Raw genomic sequence first — 17787 nt, 5'->3', positions numbered from 1 at the left:
GATCCCTACACTTTGCTCGTGTTTTGTTATAGATTTTTTTACTTTTTTTTATGTTCTAGGTCCCTAAATGAACAAAATGAACAAAGTATAAAGACTTTGGATGAACATAAAATACCAAAAAAATAAAAGTGTAGGGACTCAAAACACAAAAAAAAAGTGCAAGAATCTATAACAAAACACGAGTAAAGAGTAGAGACCAAAAAGTATGTTTTTCCTATATAAAAAAATAAAATACTGTTTCTATCCCAAATTATAAAAAAATTTTAAAAATTTTAAAATATAAGTCAATTTAAAAAAATAAAATTTTATTAATAATATTTTTTTTAATATTATCTTTCAAGTAAAGAGAAAATTAAAATGATATGATAACATGATGATTAAGTGTGTAAAGGCATATTTTAAATTTATAATTTTATTTTGAAAAAGTTTAATATAAAGTGTCATTATTGCATTTTATTGGTATGCATACTCTTGCAATCAGTTATATAATTTTTTATTCATTATGATTAAAGTTAATATTTGTTGATGACATGAACAATGGTACATCATTTTTAAATATTAAAGGAAAATATTATATGAAAAAAATATTTAGGGTCTCATACACGGCGTACAAACAACCATTAACCCTATATTTTAATTCAAATGTTAATAGTACATAAAATTATATTTCATTCCAACTAATAAGAGCGTATATTAACTTTTTTAGTTTAGTGGTATTTTTGGCTTATTAGTTAATTCAGTACAAATTGATGCAAGAAAATTAGATAATATAACATAATTGAGTAAAATAACATTAGGAACTAAGAAAATTAATTAATATTGTAGGTAGCTTGAAGAATCTTCCAATGTGATAAATGAAATTAAAATTTCTTTAGATGTTGTAAAATTATTAATATTTGTTTGTTTAAAATATTTTTTGACTTTCTTGACATTTGATATAAATTATAAAATCAAATTAAAGCAATGGCAGAGGCAAAACTTCAAGCTAGATAGGAGTGCAAATAGGTTAAGATGAGTTAGGTATTGACCAAATAGATCTAAGTTTGTGTGGTAGGTCAGAACTTGGCCTGAAGCTTGTATGAATTTTTTTTTTATGACTCAAGTTTAAGCTTACCTAAAATTTGAACTAATTTGAAAGTCTATTTAAAAGCCTACTTAAATCTTTTAAATATGTTTATACACTAGCTTTGAAGGTCTCAGATACAATTTAAGACTACTAAAGCCTACATGTACACATTTTATCCAAAAAAAAGCCTACATATACATAACTAGATTTACCAACTATACAATATATATAATAATTAAGAGGACTTACCAAGTACTCCCTCCGGACTATAGTATAGAGCATTTTCTAAAAACCTCACTTGATTTAAAATATAAGGCATTGGGTAACTTTTATAATTGCTTTTTCAAATATATTCGTATTCTATTTATTTCTTCTTTTGAAAAAAATAATATATTGTAATTTTAATTATTATTATCAAAGCAATTATATAGAGTATCTAATGAGGGTAAATTAGAAATTATAAATTTTTTAAGAAATTAAGGTTTCAATTAACATTGTTTGTGAACCATGAATTAGTTATCAATGTCCTATATTCTAGTTCGAAGGAAGTGCAATACAATAATAAAGTAATAATATTAAAATTAATATATAAGTCCAATATGATTGAAAATATAACAAGTAAACTAAAACAAAAAGGATAGGTTGATTAAAAATCAAATGATAAAATTAATATATCATCAATTTATCATACAAAGCTAAGAAAAAAAACACAGGGGAAGAACCTGCTTGGTGCTTTCGAGTTTTGATTCGGAGGAGGAACGAGAAGAAAGGGATGAAGTCAATTATTTCATAAGTACTAAATTAAATATTATATATATGTAATATTTATACATATATAGGTCAGTTTATGAAGCTTGTAGGTTAGGTTATGTAAAAATATGCCTCTTCTATTTAATTAAATAAGTCTAACTAAAGATATGAACCTGACCAAGCTAATTAGTAAAATTAAATAAGTTAGATTAGCCTTAAAGCACGTCAAGTTATAGGATTCTAATACGAGCTTGAGTAGTTTCCAACCCTAAAGCTGGGGTGGAAGATAATTTAATTTAGAAATTAATAATATTTAAAATAATATTTACATTAAGACAAAATTTTTAATAACATAAATTGATCATCATTTTTATTTTATTAAAAAATATATTGAATAGGTTGATATGGTTTTTTTTATGTAAATACACTCTTTATATTTTATTTTAATCATTAAAATATTACTTATCTAATAAGTTTTTTATTTCAAATATTTTTTATTTAATCTAAAGGGTATAAAATATTAAAAATATGGAGTGTAAAATTACAAAATTTGTATATTCGACTTATCATTACCCGTAAACATAATGTGGCTCAGACGCTGTATTAAGGATCGGGTCACTTGGTTAAAAGAAAACAAGGCATAGAATGTTAATGCTTCCAGAAAAGTAAATAAATTTTGGTTACTTGATTCACCAAGTCATAAATTTTTAGCGTGATGCATGAATTTAATTCAAATTGTAATAGTACATATAAATTGTATTCCTCCCCCACAAATAATAGCGTATAGTAACCCCCTCTTTTTCGTTTAGTGGTATATTGACTTTATTTGTTAATTCACTACAAATTGATGCAATAAAAATAAATAATGTAACATAATTGAGTAAAATAACACCAGTAACCAAAAATAATATTATATTTAGCTTGTAAAATCATTCAATGTGATAAATGAAATAAATATTTCCTTATATTTTGTAAAATTAAATTTAATATGTTCGAAAAAAATTGACTCCCTTGATATTTGATGTGTGTGTGTGTGTGTGTGTTGTGAAAATCATATTAAGGGTCACTTGGTTAACGGAAAATAAGATATAGAAAGCATATGCTTTTGGGAAAATGAATAATTTTTTTATATTTGACTCACCATAAGGTTAAACGTTCTGAATTTTTTCATAATTAAAAAAATGTTAAATACTAGAGTTTAAATAAATCCTACTTAGTATTATTTTATATATATGTGTGTTTTTTTTTTTTTATGATCAAAGTTTATGCCAGTTAGGTCTTTGGGTTCACTAGAATTAAAATATGCCTTTAAACTCTAAGAGCAAATGATTTATTTTTCATTAATATTACGTAACTGTACTTTTCACGTTCTACCGTACAATCACCTTGGAGAAACATGCACAATAGTATCGATATTTAGTCAAATAACACTGGGCACTAAAAAAATTAATATTATACTCCGAGGCGGCAATTAAACTTGGCTCAAGGGCTTTATGGTGTCTCCCTGTGAAGGAATATTAAAATAAATAATATGTTGAATAAAAGAGTCGAGGTAGAATCTTACCAAATCTAAACATAAAAGAGCCTATTTGACTACCTATATGAGTTTAGACTATTAGAGTTTAAACTATGTTGTATAATAGATGCACCAAAGAGAATAAGAGAGAAAAGAGGAGTGAACTGAAGAACTATTTACTCTAGAATGATTTTACCTGATCGCTATTTATAATTAAAGGAGGCCTCCGTATGAAAGGAATATCCAATCGACATTAATTCACCTCTAGAGAAATATGCTTGTTGGAATAATCATTATTTTGATGGAAGATTATTTCCTTTTTTAGCTATTAATCTGACATTAATACCAGATTTCAATCAACTCATTATGACTAGAGTTATGACTCCTCATGGGCAAAAATTAAATTCAAAATTCTAACACCTTGTTTATGTTTTCTCTTGAAAAAATTACATATAAGTCTTAGACATGATCTATACTTATCCTTTTTTACAATCAAATTTTTTTAAATTTTTAAACTTGTCAATTAGCAAATAGCTTCTTGTACTTATTAGTTGAAAGAGAAATGTGGAGGTATTATAGTCTTTTTTCATCTAAAATTATTTTCAAATCAGTCTCCTAATCTCGTAGTGATATTTTAAAATCTTTTAAATTTTGTTTGATATTAAATTTTTTTCAGCAATCCTTAAATGATACTCCTCGCATCTCAAATTATAGGGCACTTTTGAAAAAGTTTCTTCATCCAAAATATAAGACATTTTAGATAGATTAAAGTTTCATTAAATGTATCAATTTTAATATTACTCTTTCTCTCTCTATAATTAATTTTCATCCCTTCTCTTTTTAATGTATTAAATGATGGGTATTTTAAGAAGTTTATATTTTTGTTTTGAAAAGATAAGGTTGTTAAGTGTATTTAATGAGGTTTATTGGTATGTGAGATTTTGTCTAAAAATGTCTTATAATTTGGATGGAGAGAGTATTTTCCTTATGTTTAATGTGAATATTTCTTGTGTTTTATTGAAGTTGTTTTTTGCTTTAATAAAAGATTATGTCCTTCAATTTTATTTTTTCTAAAATAAAACTAGTTGATTTTCGATATACTTATCTTTCTATTATGTAAACAATATAATTAAAAATAAAGGAAGAACAAGACAAAGTTTACAAAAGTCAATCCAAGTAGGCAAGTAATAAATTTATAGTGTGATACACATTTTAGTTTAAATACTAATACTAATATAATATATATAAATTATACTCCATCCCAACTAACAAGAGTGTATATTAATTTTTCTTCGTTTAGTGGTATATTGACTTTGCTTATTAATTCGATACAAATTGTTGCAATAAAAATAACTAATACACCATGTTGAGCCAAATAACATCAGGCACTAAAAATAATATCATATGTAGCTTGTAAATCTTCCAGATGCGATAAACAAAATTAATATTTATTAATATTTTGTAAAATTATATTTAATATATTTTTTAAATTTTTATTTTTAAATTTCACTCTCTTGACATTTGATTATTTCATAACAATAAAGAATGAAAGGACTAAAAAATAATTTATAAAATTAAAAGATCAAAGTAAAATCAACCTTGTGAAATTAAAGGATGAACTTCTACCATTTTCTCACACACACACAAACACATAAAAGATTCCACAATGTTAAAAAGCTAATTACCCTGTTGAGCATATATGATTGAAAAAAGTATCAACTATTTACTAATATCTTGAAACAACATTTAAAAGAGGACAAAAAACTTTTATGTATTGACTAATTTGATACCCAGCAATATTGACTTAATTTAAAGTAACAAGCTTGCGACTTAAGATAGAAGATAGCTTTACAATAGGTAGATCTCAACAATATATTGTGAATTAATTAATCCACGAGAGTCATATCATAAACTACTCAAGCCGTACGCTAACTGCTTAATCAAATATCAAATCCCTCGTCCTGGCTGTTTATACATGGCAGGACAGAGATAAAATTATAATTTTAACTTAGTGGAACAGAGAAAAGCCTATATTTTAATCATTTAATTTTTTTTTGTTCCTTTCGTTTTTGGTGGTCAAGGGCACTGCAGCTTTAATCTTTTAATGATTAATGACAAAACACTTGCATGAATCCTTTATGTAGAAATATTACTAACTCAAATCCTATTTATAAAACCAACTGGTCTCTAATACAATATTTCCCATAAAATTTAATAGTAAAACATTTGCGACTCGTTTCAAAAAGAATACTGCCTTCACATTTTTCACTGTTCACTTAGACATCGATTTATGAGAAAATGACTCATTATATCCTTTGGTGCATGAAAGTAGTCATATCAATGGAATAGCTTATTATTTCATTTGAGGTAATTCCCATTTTATCAGTAGACTATGATAATGGGATTGATTCCCATTTTTGGACAAAAATGTCACTGGTTGTGTCATCGGACTCTCACAAAGGTGGTGACTCGTTAAAGTTTTCTAGACTTAATTATGTCGGAGGATATTCCATTGGAGAAGCCTTCGAATCTGCCGGACAAGCTAGATCCAGAACCTTCAGCTGGAGATTTCGAGTTTCAGCTTGAAGATCCAGTCGCCAATTAAAACAGAAGCTCATGCTGATGAGCCAGATCGAATCATTACTTGTTCTTGTCGAAGGCTCTGAGGTGTTTGAGTTGATCACTATTAAATTAGAAGCTTGGTTTTCGATCTGCAATTTTGATTCTTTGTTAGATTGTTGTGTTTGTTTGTTTTTTTTTTTTTAACAGATGCTTGCCAGTTTGCTGGGGTTAGTAATCACATGATTTTTAAAACTCATTTTCATTTATTATTTCATCTCTATTTCTATTCCATAAAAAATATTTCTACCATACCAAATGGAGCCTTAAACTATGGCTTTTCTATCTCCCTCGTTTTCCTCACGGAAACCATTACAATCCATGGGTAATGTTGGGAAAATGCAATTTTTTTTTTCGGTCAACTAACTAATTTTGACTCACCGCCCTAGTCTCATAAAAATAGTTAACATGGCTTCATAAAATGTACAAGAGAAATGATAATGGGAAAATAACAATTAAGAATCCCCTAAGATTATCAATTTCAATTAAGAACCATAAAATATTAAAATTTTAATTAAGGACCACGGTTCTTATTTGAAATAAGAAACATGTATAACTTTACAAAATTTCCCTCCACTAAACATTAAAATGGTAAATAATAGTTTATGGCTTTACATGTGAAAAATCACCTCCTGTACTTTGCTTGCTACTCTTGTCATCTTCAATCTTAGTCTTTAGTGGAGTTGATCATCATCTGGATCATCATCTTCTCCCCTTTTGATAATCTATAAGTACATGCATTGCTTCTTTTTCTTAACTTTTACATTTTTTCCCTCTTCTCTATCTTTGTTATCAGACCATTTTCACATGCCTCTCTTCTTTCCTTAGCTTATTCCCCTTCTATATATTCAACTTGACAAGCATTTGTTAGATAGCTGCTATTTTATAATTTAATTTCACTGTATTTATGTGACAATTTAGGAAAATTTCAGGTTTGATGTAAAGTGAATTCAATAGTAGTTTGTTTTTTGCCCATGTTTACAAATTTTATCTTGAAAATTTTTTACGTAGAGGTGATTTTGGCATGTATAACATCATTTGCCTTAAATAGTGGAATAATATTGCACAAAAAGAATTGGGCAGTCATACCATGCCTCCATTAACGAAGGTCAGTTGAAAGAGTGATAGATAAAATTTCTAGGCAACATAGTTTTATTGTTATTGTCTATTTATTCATCGATTTGCTCTAATTGCATAGGAACAATTGAGTAATTGAAATCTGAGCTATTGTGTTAACTGGTGACTTATCCACACAATAAAGTAACTTCACAAGTTAGGACATCTATTTCAAATGCTGGGCCTAAAGGAGCAAAAAGATTGAAAGCATAGATTGGACAAATGTAATATGTACTTTCACAAGTGATGATTTTGTTATATATATGATGTAAATCAAAACTTTGTGTAGTTAAGTGTTTTCTGTTGCTCAATGTACATGATACAGCATTTAAGCCTAAGTATTTTTTGCTAAATGTCCAAATGATTCTCATTTTATTCAACAGTGGTTTATCTTGATTTTCCAAATTACTTGGGTAAATTCTCAAGTGTGATACCTTCATTTCCATGTTAAAATTCCCATGCCACGATAGTAATTTTAGCAATGTTATATTTTTATTTTTCAAGTGATCTAACTATATATTAACAAGTATGAAATTTGATAAGTTATTGGGTTTATATTCTTGAGTCAAGTTAGTAAATTCACATGTCACTTTTGGCATTCATAAGTGACATTAGAATGTTTCAAAAGTCAATTCTTTCATACTAAAAAATAATCTATTCTCAAGTGTGGTTCCTTGTTTCCCAATTGATATTATCAATATTCCTATGTCATGATAGTGAGTTCAGTTGTATTATGTTTTTATTTTTCAAGTGGTCTACTTTATATAAACAAACATGAAATTCAACAAGTCATTGGGTTCATATTCTTAAGTGAAGTTAATAAATTTTTAAGTTACTTTTATATATTCATAAGTGATCTTGAAACTTTTCAAAATTGAGTTTCTTTCGTACTGGGAAACAATTCCTTCCCAAGTGTGGATTTTTATTTTTCCAATTGACATTGACAATATTCTCATACCATGATAGTAATTTTAGCTATGTTATGTTATTAAAATATTTACAGTTGCATATATTTAAATCTAAAATAAACATTAACATTACATTACACTGTTTCAATACATATACACCTTATTTGATCCCTTTTTACACAAAAAATATCCCCTCCTACCATCAACCTAAATGGTAGTTATGTAGTTTACTTTTCAAAAAACTACTTAGACTGCAAACCTATTTACATAACTTATCACCACCAGAAGTATAATATATATATATATATATATATATGTTGTGGGTGTCCATACAAAAGTAATCCTCAACAACTCTTGATGATTTATGCATTCTCTAATCAATTTTAAAATTGATCTCTCACCTAAGTGAAAATAACACAATACTTCTTTTGCTAAAATACTTACCATATTAGAATTAAACCTGAAATAACCAGAAGCAACATACAAATTCATTACTTCACAACTATTCTTCCAGTAATCCTAACTATGACTTCAACAATTCAATATTACATCTTTCAACATTAACGCACTTTTTATTGTAGAAAAGAAAAATTTTGCAGCATGACAATAAGAAACAATATAGTTCTTTCTTTCGCTCAATTTTTCTCAACACTGTCTTTATGATGAATCACAATGCTCTCATATTTTTTTGTGTGTATATATATAATCATCAACAACATTACTTTTTTTCCTAGCTATATAAGAGAAATAGTGTAAAATGGAGCATTTATTTCCCATACACCATAGGCAATTACAATGGTCCGATAGCAAAAATAGAGGAGAGGGAAAAATGTAAAAGTCAAGAAAAAGAAGTGATGCATGTCCTTATAGATTACCAAGAAGGGAGAAGATGACAAATCACTCCATTGAAGACTAGGATTGAAGGCAACGAGAGTAGCAAGCAGAGTATAGGAGAAGATTTTTCACGCACGAAGCCGAAAGCTGCTATCTACATTTTAGTAGAGGGAAAATTTGTAAAGTTATGTATTTTTCTATTCCAAGTAAGAACCATGATCCTTAATTGAGATTTCAATATTTTATGATCCTTAGTTGAAATTAATGATCTTAGGAGGTCCTTAATTGTTAGTTTCCTATGATAATTGGCCTGCATACTTCCCTTCATATCTTGTGCTTGAATTGACTCTTATTTATAGTTATCATTTTGACTTGTTTTCAGTTCTAATTATTTTTCATACTTCCCAAAAACTTTTTACTGTAATTTATAATGGCTAAATGACTTTTTAAACTCAATTTTAAGATTTAATAATTTATAGAATCTCATCTTTACAGGATTTTCTTACTTAGTCTTTTTGAGTTTTTATATAGTCAAGGTTAATTTTTTTCTTTCCATAACATCTTTTATTATTAAATTAGTTATAAATATCATGGTAACTCTACCTTAAAGTTAAGTATATACTAATTATGTGTTTAAGAATTGGAGATTTTACATAAAAAGCATTGGTTTAATTTTTATTTGAGTGTATATATATTATAATTATAAATAGGGTTAAAGTGAAATTAATTTATCCTTGAACTTTTTTTAAGAGCCTTGGGCACCTTAAAATCAAAGGTGGTGCAATATTGTTCTACATATATTAAAAAATGGAGCAATATTGCCCTTCTGTTAAATTTCTATTAATTTGATGGATAGTTGATCTAAAAATTAATGAGAAGGGCTTAATAGATTACAAAAAGGATAAAAAATTATAAAAAAAGATCTTATAATAAAATTAATATTGATTAAGTCACTTAAATTACAATTAGTTCTTATAAACTAATGTTATTTTAACGGATTGCCATATAAAGTAAGAAATATCATTTTAACCAACTATTTTGACGGATTGTCAGATGATTATCATATCACCATTGTTCTTTTTGTTTTTTATTTTAAATAAGAAAGAGGAAGGCAAAGCTGCCTAAGTGACCCGGATGTCATCCATACACGAACCCTCTTGGGTCTTGGCTCACAATCCTGAGTAAATCATCCTTAGGAAGAGAAAACAGAGTTAAACCAGGCCTTATTAAAGAGGGCTCATTAGTTGCCCAAAAAAGGGGGGCTTATTAATATAAACAAATTTAGGAAAGAGGACTTGTTAATTTTGGAGGAAGACTTATAATTTACCATATTATTTTAATGGATTAAGGTACAAAAGTGCCCCAAAAAATTTTCTCTAGGAGCTTATGGTATCTTTAATTCAATAATAGTGCATGAATTGGTAACCCATTAACTTCATAAAAGAGGCTAACCCCAATCCATTAAATTCTAGCTTAGAACTTAAAGATCAATGTTAGACTATTTTAACGGATTAATGAGGAAGGTTGGCCTTTTTTTATAAAGTTAATAAATACCTACCCTTGCACCATTGTTGATTTAATGATATTCCCCCATCCCAAATTATATGACAATGTTGGAGGAATTTGTGTCCCAATTTATAAAACAATTTAATCACACTAAGGTTTTATTAATGATATTTATCCAATATTACCTTTCAAGCATAATGTTTAATATTCTTATAAAGTTAATAGGTTCATTTTTGAAAGTTTAATTTATAGTTTGGTTTTGAAAAAGTAATTAGTTGGTAAAGTGTCATTATTGTGTGTTATTGATATGTGTAATCTTGTTTCAAATTATCCCGTAATTTGGGACCGAGACACTTTAACCTTATTTTAATTTACAAATCTCCTATAAATTTTAGAAAAACTAGTTGAGCTATTAATATTTAAAAGACGATTTATAAATTTTTAATGAATATTTATAAATAACAATATTCAACAAGATTTTATTAAAAGTATAATAACTGATTCAATACCACCTGATAGTTGATCCAAGTAGTTGGTTAAAATGATATTCTTATATTTTATATGGATAAAAAATAAAATTAGTCTATTGAAATTTATTTGTAATCAAAAGGACTTAACTAGTATTATTTTTCTTATAAGAATTTTTTAATAATTTTTGATCATTTTTTATAATTTTTTAGGTCATTCTTTATAATCTTTTAATCAATTAACAGTGTCAACTTAACGGATATTTAACGGAGGGGTGATATAACTCTATTTTTTAATAGATGAAGGGTGATATTGTACCACTTCTCTCAAATTTAGAGTGTCTAGTGCTTTTGGAAAAAAGTTCAGGAAAAATATTATATCACACATAGGACATTCTCTCCGTGTCTTTGACCAAGACAACTTGAAGAAGCGAGCATATATCTTCCAACTCTGGTTAGCACATTAACCATGTATTTATATTCCAATTCTAGTTAGTTTGCCCCTGAACTGCCTCTTTCGTCTATCTATACATCTCCGCGTTCAATCTCATCGTGTTTATTTTTCATTTTTGGTGAAATCATCATCTTTATTAGAATGAACACGTCAGCTTCAGATTAATTATAATTAGGATTGTATATTTTATTTTATAATTATAAATTTATATCACTCAACAACTACATCGCAACTTCTTTTGATCTTGTATAAATACTGCCAGTTCTATCATGTCCCTGCAGCCATCAGTGCAAGTCCTTCTTGTTATCTTCATCGTCGACATGGAACATCTCAAGCCAAACTCTGCAAACTCTCCTCCTCTCACCCCTTTAGGCCTCCTCGATAGAGCTGCCACCCTCTACGGTGACTGCACTTCTATGATCTACAATCACATCACCTTCACTTGGTCCGAAACCCACCGTCGTTGTCTTCAACTAGCTTCCTCTCTCTCCTCTCTCGGAATCGGTCGTGGCGATATCGTCTCCGTCGTCGCCCCAAACATCCCCGCCGTGTACGAGCTCCAGTTCGCAGTTCCCTTCACCGGCGCTGTCCTCAACAACATTAGCTACTTCCTCCATGATGCTCACGCTCTCACCATCATCGTCTGCCAAGCTAAACCTAAGCTCGTGTTTGTCGATTGCGCCTCAAGCTCTCAGGTCCTCAAGGCCATCTCCAAGCTGCCTCCAGAGACTCCACGGCCTATCCTCGTCCACATCACTGATGACTCAGTCGAACCCAAATCATCAGATGGATTCTCCCATACGTACGAGGGGATGGTAGCGAGCGGTGATCCGAATTTCCAGTGGATCCGACCCAATAGTGAGTGGGATCCGATGACTTTGACTTATACCATGGTTGCACCGGGGACTTCCAAAGGGGTGGTTCATTGCCACCGGGGATTTTCACGACCACCGTCAATTTCCTCATCGAGTGGGCCGTCCCCAGAAAACCAGTTTTCCTATGGTCGACGCTCTATAAGAACGACGATATTTGTTGGAGCTTCCCATGGGGAATTGCAGCCGTGGGAGGAACCAATATCTGCGTCCGTCGCATCAATTCCTCCGACGTATACTCTCTGATCAAGAGCCATGGTGTCACACACATGTGCGCTGAACCGGAAACACTCAACATGATCATAACAAACTCCCAGAAAACAGAGCGTCTGAAAATGCCCGTCCAAGTCCTCACAGCAGGAGCAGCAGCAGAAAAACTGCCACAAGAAGCAGTGTTACGCCGAGCGGAAGAATTAGGGTTTGTGGTCAGTTACGGCTACGGGTCAATAGAAACAGGAGGGTTGGTGATTTCATGCACGTGGAACTCCGAGCAGGAGGCGCGGCTAGGGACGAGAACAATCGGGCTGGCGGAGATGGATGTGGTGGATCCGGATACGGGTAAAAGCTTGGAACGCGACGGGTTGACCCAGGGAAAAGTGGTTTTTCGGGGCAATTCACTCATGTTGGGCTACTTGAAAGATATGGACAAGTCCGATCGGTTCTTCAAGGATGGGTGGTTACACATAGGCGAAGATGGGCGGATGCAACCAGGTGGGTTGTTACAGATAAGCGATCAATTGAAGGACATGACGAGAGCGAAGATGATGATCGGATCAGGGCCGGAAAGAAGGAACGTGTTTGGCCTCATGAAGACCCGCAGAAGCTATACGCTTGGTATGCAGGGAATGATGCCGACAAGATCGCATCTCAATATCAAAATGTTTCCTAAATTTACCAGTGGCAGCTCCATCCTCTGCATCCGCCTTTGAAGTTGGGTGACGTTTAATTTGGATTAAGGATCTGATGGTAAAGTTAAAAAAAGAAAAAGAACCTATAAGCGCAAAATACACCGAGACTAAATGGAGAACGTGGAAGATAAAATGCAAAATTTACATAATTAATGATGGCATATATTTGTAATGTACTGTGTGGAATGTGTGTGTGTTTAATTTTCTGTGCATTGCATTTTGCACAGAATTACACAAGATCTTTGGGATTGTGTAGTAGTAATTGTTATTCAAAAAGTATACTATATGGTTATACTTTGTTGTGCAGGCTGCAAACACGTTAATTTGTATTTTCTCATTTGAATTTATATTTTACATTTGAAAACTTTTTTCTAGACAAATTGTGGATTATTAACTGAATATTAATATGTTTTGAAATCTTAATTAATTTTGACATGTACAGGTGTTTGGATATTTTTTTTAAAAAATTATAGTTTTGTGTTTATAATTGATTCTTTTTATTACTCTTAGGTATCCTCCTAATAGAAACAATCACATTTGAGGTATAATTGGATGCTAAATATAATTATCTTTTTCAACAAAGATTCAAACATTAGGTTTGTTATGTTGTAAAAAACTAGCCTGATTGTTATTGGAGTCATTATTATTGTCAAAATATTTTTAGCTTTCCAATTTTAATTAACCTGAAAGTGTACTTATGCTCGTGAACCATCTTCTTCCTCGGCGCCGACCTGAATCTCCTTCCTCTGGCATGTCTCCTCCATCTCCTTCGTCGTAGGACTAACCTCTTTTTTTATTTTTTCATATCATAAAGTATCCTCATAGCTGGCAATCCTGTGAATAATTTTTTGAGAAATTTGAGCCTTTACTCCTCTCCCAAGCAATATTTTTCATATTTTTCATAGACACATTTAAGAATTGACCTCTGAAGTGATATTTAAGAGGCCCAAATCATTATTTATGTCACACCCACTTAGTAATTGGAAGTGGACTAACCTTCATAACAACTTTATTCAACAAACGTTCGGCACATAAAAGAGCTAAACCAAGAAAGATGGGCCTTAAAACAAAAAAGATAAAAGGATAAATATGTAAATTTACTTACCAGCTATTTTTTAATTTATTAAATAATACTGTCAAATTTTTAAAACAAAAATGTCTTGCATGAGATAACGAAAGGTATAATAAAACTCACTGTCTAAAAGAAATTAATGGTTCTTTTCCTAACTTACTTTGTATAAAATAGCATATTATTAATTTTATCTTTTCCTAATTTTATATGGATTAGAATAAAATGTTGCATATAAAAATATTTTTAAAGATTATGTATTTACTGATAAAGATAAATTTAAAATTTTTTATTCTTTTAGATAATATTAATAATTTAACTATTTTTAAATTTTGGTAAGATAATTAAAATAATTTAAAAGTATATTGATTGTTGATTACTCTAAGTATACATTGCGGAAGAACACCATATTTTAACTTAAATTTTAAAACTCAAGTTTATACATCATTTCTCTTTATTTTATATTTATTATTAAGCCTAACTTTATTTAATGTAAGACTTTTTACATTGTTTTAAATCTACTCACACTTTGATAATCTAACAATTTTCCTTTTAAGTGGGAGTCTACAAACTTTCTATTATCTCATAGACGCCCAAATACAAAGTCCCTATTTTAGGGCCAGCTTAAGGCTTCAAATGGCATGATGTACACAAATCCCTATTATAGCTAGGGGCCGGTCTCACTTTTTGATTTCAAATATGTGCGCAATATCGGGCTGTCAAGTCCCAAGTGAAACCTAGATCTAGTGGGGAGGGACTGTCCGAAAATAAGTGGAGAGGAAAAATGGGTGGGATGATTGCGAGTTTCTGCAACATATTTTATTAGTATTTCACATGACATCTATTGCGAGTTATTATTAGGGATAAGGTTTTTCTTCATTTGAACTCGAGAAGCACCTACATTATTCGCAAAGTTGATTGAGTTTAGGGGCCAAGTTTTTGATAATTAATACCAAAATGTCTATAGACTAAACATTCAAACCTTTTTATTAATTCCAAAGGAAATTACTCAACACTCACTGATATTTACTCATCGAAAGTTAAATGGCGTGAGATTTAAGAGTACAGCGAAAGAGCTTTTAAAATAGAATATCTAAAGGCCTCGAAAGGGGGGGAAAACTAATTACATTCTCCCAAAAAAAAAAAAGATGACATACTCGAACACACATAACCAAAGCCAACAGACTTTCACTCGATTTTTTTTTTTTAAAAAAAAAAACCTGGACCAACAGACATGAGAATATACTTCAAAACGCAGATATTTTGTTTGAAAGCTCGCATTAAGGAAGTAAGCCAGTCCAAAGACCAGGCCAAAATCGTTGGATTAAAGTTAAGCGAGCAGATGGTTGAATTGATTTTCAAGAATCAATTCATCATAAAATATCTCGTAGGATTTGAATATCTAAAGATTAATAGAAATAAGCTTCGGTTTTGAAACGAACATACATCCAAGAACAAAAATAACACAACCTGAGTCTGAGACAAAACATAAGACATAGGCCAAGCAAACTAAAAAAGAAAAAGACGCAAAGAAACCTCGTTAAACCCCCATGTGGCTGCAAAACATGAAGGTCCCCAGTATTATCATGCTAACAAACGAGGTTTTTTTGGCAGAAACCTCGTTAAACCCAGGAGGAGAAAGGCACTCCGTTCCAGATTCCAAAAACAGAGCGTGTTTCCTTTTGCGAATTGGAACACGAGAAGTATCTGAATAAAAATGAGCCCAAAATCTACAAATGTTGAGTCCTAAGAAGGTAGGACAGATGTTAGAGTTGCTGCTCTAGGTCGAACCAAAAATTGACCAATGTTTTTGTCTATTACAGGGCCTCAGCAAAAAGAAAAACCCTAACAAAGGTTGCTAGAGAATATCCCTGTAACCGCAGTTTCCAAAGAATTTCAGAGCCATGATTTAGCTTGGTAAATTTAATCATCTTGACAGCTCGATGCGGAGAAAACACTTCCGAAATGTCAGCTGAAAATTTTCACTTAGACATGAGAGATGCTTGAAATAGTTGAGTCCATTAAAGTTGATGACGACCGACTTAGCATTGCCTGAAATCTTATGCTGAAGATATTTAAGTGTTTCTTTAGAGCAATGATGACCCTCAAATTCAGGCAGCACAGACCATAGAGAGTGTAGACTTGCAAGAGCCAAGTTCCTTGATGTAAAATGAAAGCAGCGTCCAAAGAGGAGCGAAAATAAAGAACATAATATGAACCAAGATGTTGAGTCACTATTGTAACAGAGCTGCGTAACTTCCTGGGTAAATTAATCAAAGCTTGAAGTTTGGAAGAATGAAGCCTACGACGGTCATGAACATACATAAATAGATAGATTCATCATAGATCCAAAACAGCACCGCCACGCGAGCAGAAGAATAAGCACCACAAAATTCAAAAACCAAACACGTATAGAAGAAACTCCGCCACACGAGCATGCAAATGAAAGGAAGATAGCTCAGGTCAACAGTAGCTATTCTCAACATTATTTTATGTTGTCAAATTAACCTATTCAAGTCCTCACTTGTATCAAATCCCTCGTCTTGGGTGTCCACATGATGGTAGGATGGAGAGAAAATTATAATTTTTACTTATATTTTAATCCAGTATGACAAAACAGTACCAATATTTTAACATTTTTTCCCTTTTTGGTGTTTTTCTTATTCTATTTATAAGTTATTTTCAATGCATATTTTTACCAATACCAAGAAAAATTTTAAAATTCATTAACTCTATTTAAAAATTTGTTAGATATTCTTTAATTAATAAGCCATTTCTCTCACCAATATGTAACGAAGGCTAAAATAGACAAATTATGATAAATTAAATGTGTAACTAATAAATAAGATTAAAAAATTTTTATTCTCTACCTTATAAATATGACCAAAAAGAATACTCATCAAGGACATTGCAAATTTTTTTGGTGTGTACTAAAAATAAGCTTTGTCAATAATAGAGATTATTTCTCTTTTGAAATATACTAGAACAAATAGTAGACCTCTCTCAACAACAACAACAACAAGCCTTTATCCCACTAGGTGGGGTCGGCTACATGGATTGCAAAACGTCATTGTGCTGTAGACCTCTCTCAATTGATTAAAAATATGCAAAAGTTAGGTTTTTGATTCCAAATCACTTATAAGGTCCAATTTGGCTATTAGAAGGGAATGGATTGAAAAAATAAGGTAAAAATGAGATGATCAAAATAGATAGTAAACCACTCTCATAAGGAAGAGGGATAGTTTAGTTTATAGAGTTGAAAATTATGATTCATGAGATTTTTCAAGGGTGTGATGATTTTTATATGTATAATATATATTAATAAATATTATCATACTTATCATGGGGAGAAGGATGATTTAATTCATTTTTGTATTGATTTTTTTAATTCATTCCATTCATTTTTTTTCTAATAACCAAACAGCACCTTAATTAAGTAATGAAAATCTCTGCCATTTACAATTGATAGGACAATAGACTTGCAATTTTTACTTTCAACGACCACAATTGAAGGCAGCATAATGGACTTGCATGCATCCATTTATATAAAATATTAATAATTTCTTCATTTCTCGCCCTTTTTCTTACCTTTGAACTGACTCTTCCTAATTCAAAATTCTCTGCCATGTTCAATATCTATCATTATGGTTGACTATTGAATATGTCAATGTTAGATTCATCTGTATAATGATTTTCAACTTT

At 30.5% G+C, this 17787-nt stretch overlaps 1 pseudogene; it reads left to right on the top strand.

The window, feature by feature from the left end:
* Positions 1 to 11535: 11535 nt before the first annotated feature.
* Positions 11536 to 13313, top strand: LOC129298236 (2-methylpropanoate--CoA ligase CCL4-like; annotated as a pseudogene).
* Positions 13314 to 17787: the final 4474 nt, after the last annotated feature.

The sequence above is a fragment of the Prosopis cineraria genome, unplaced genomic scaffold, assembly GCF_029017545.1.
Source record: "Prosopis cineraria cultivar Desert tree isolate PC_DT_omini unplaced genomic scaffold, ASM2901754v1 PC2, whole genome shotgun sequence".
Classification (NCBI taxonomy): domain Eukaryota; kingdom Viridiplantae; phylum Streptophyta; class Magnoliopsida; order Fabales; family Fabaceae; genus Prosopis; species Prosopis cineraria.
Note: the sequence above shows the minus strand (reverse complement) of the source record. Positions and strands in the feature narration are given on the sequence as shown.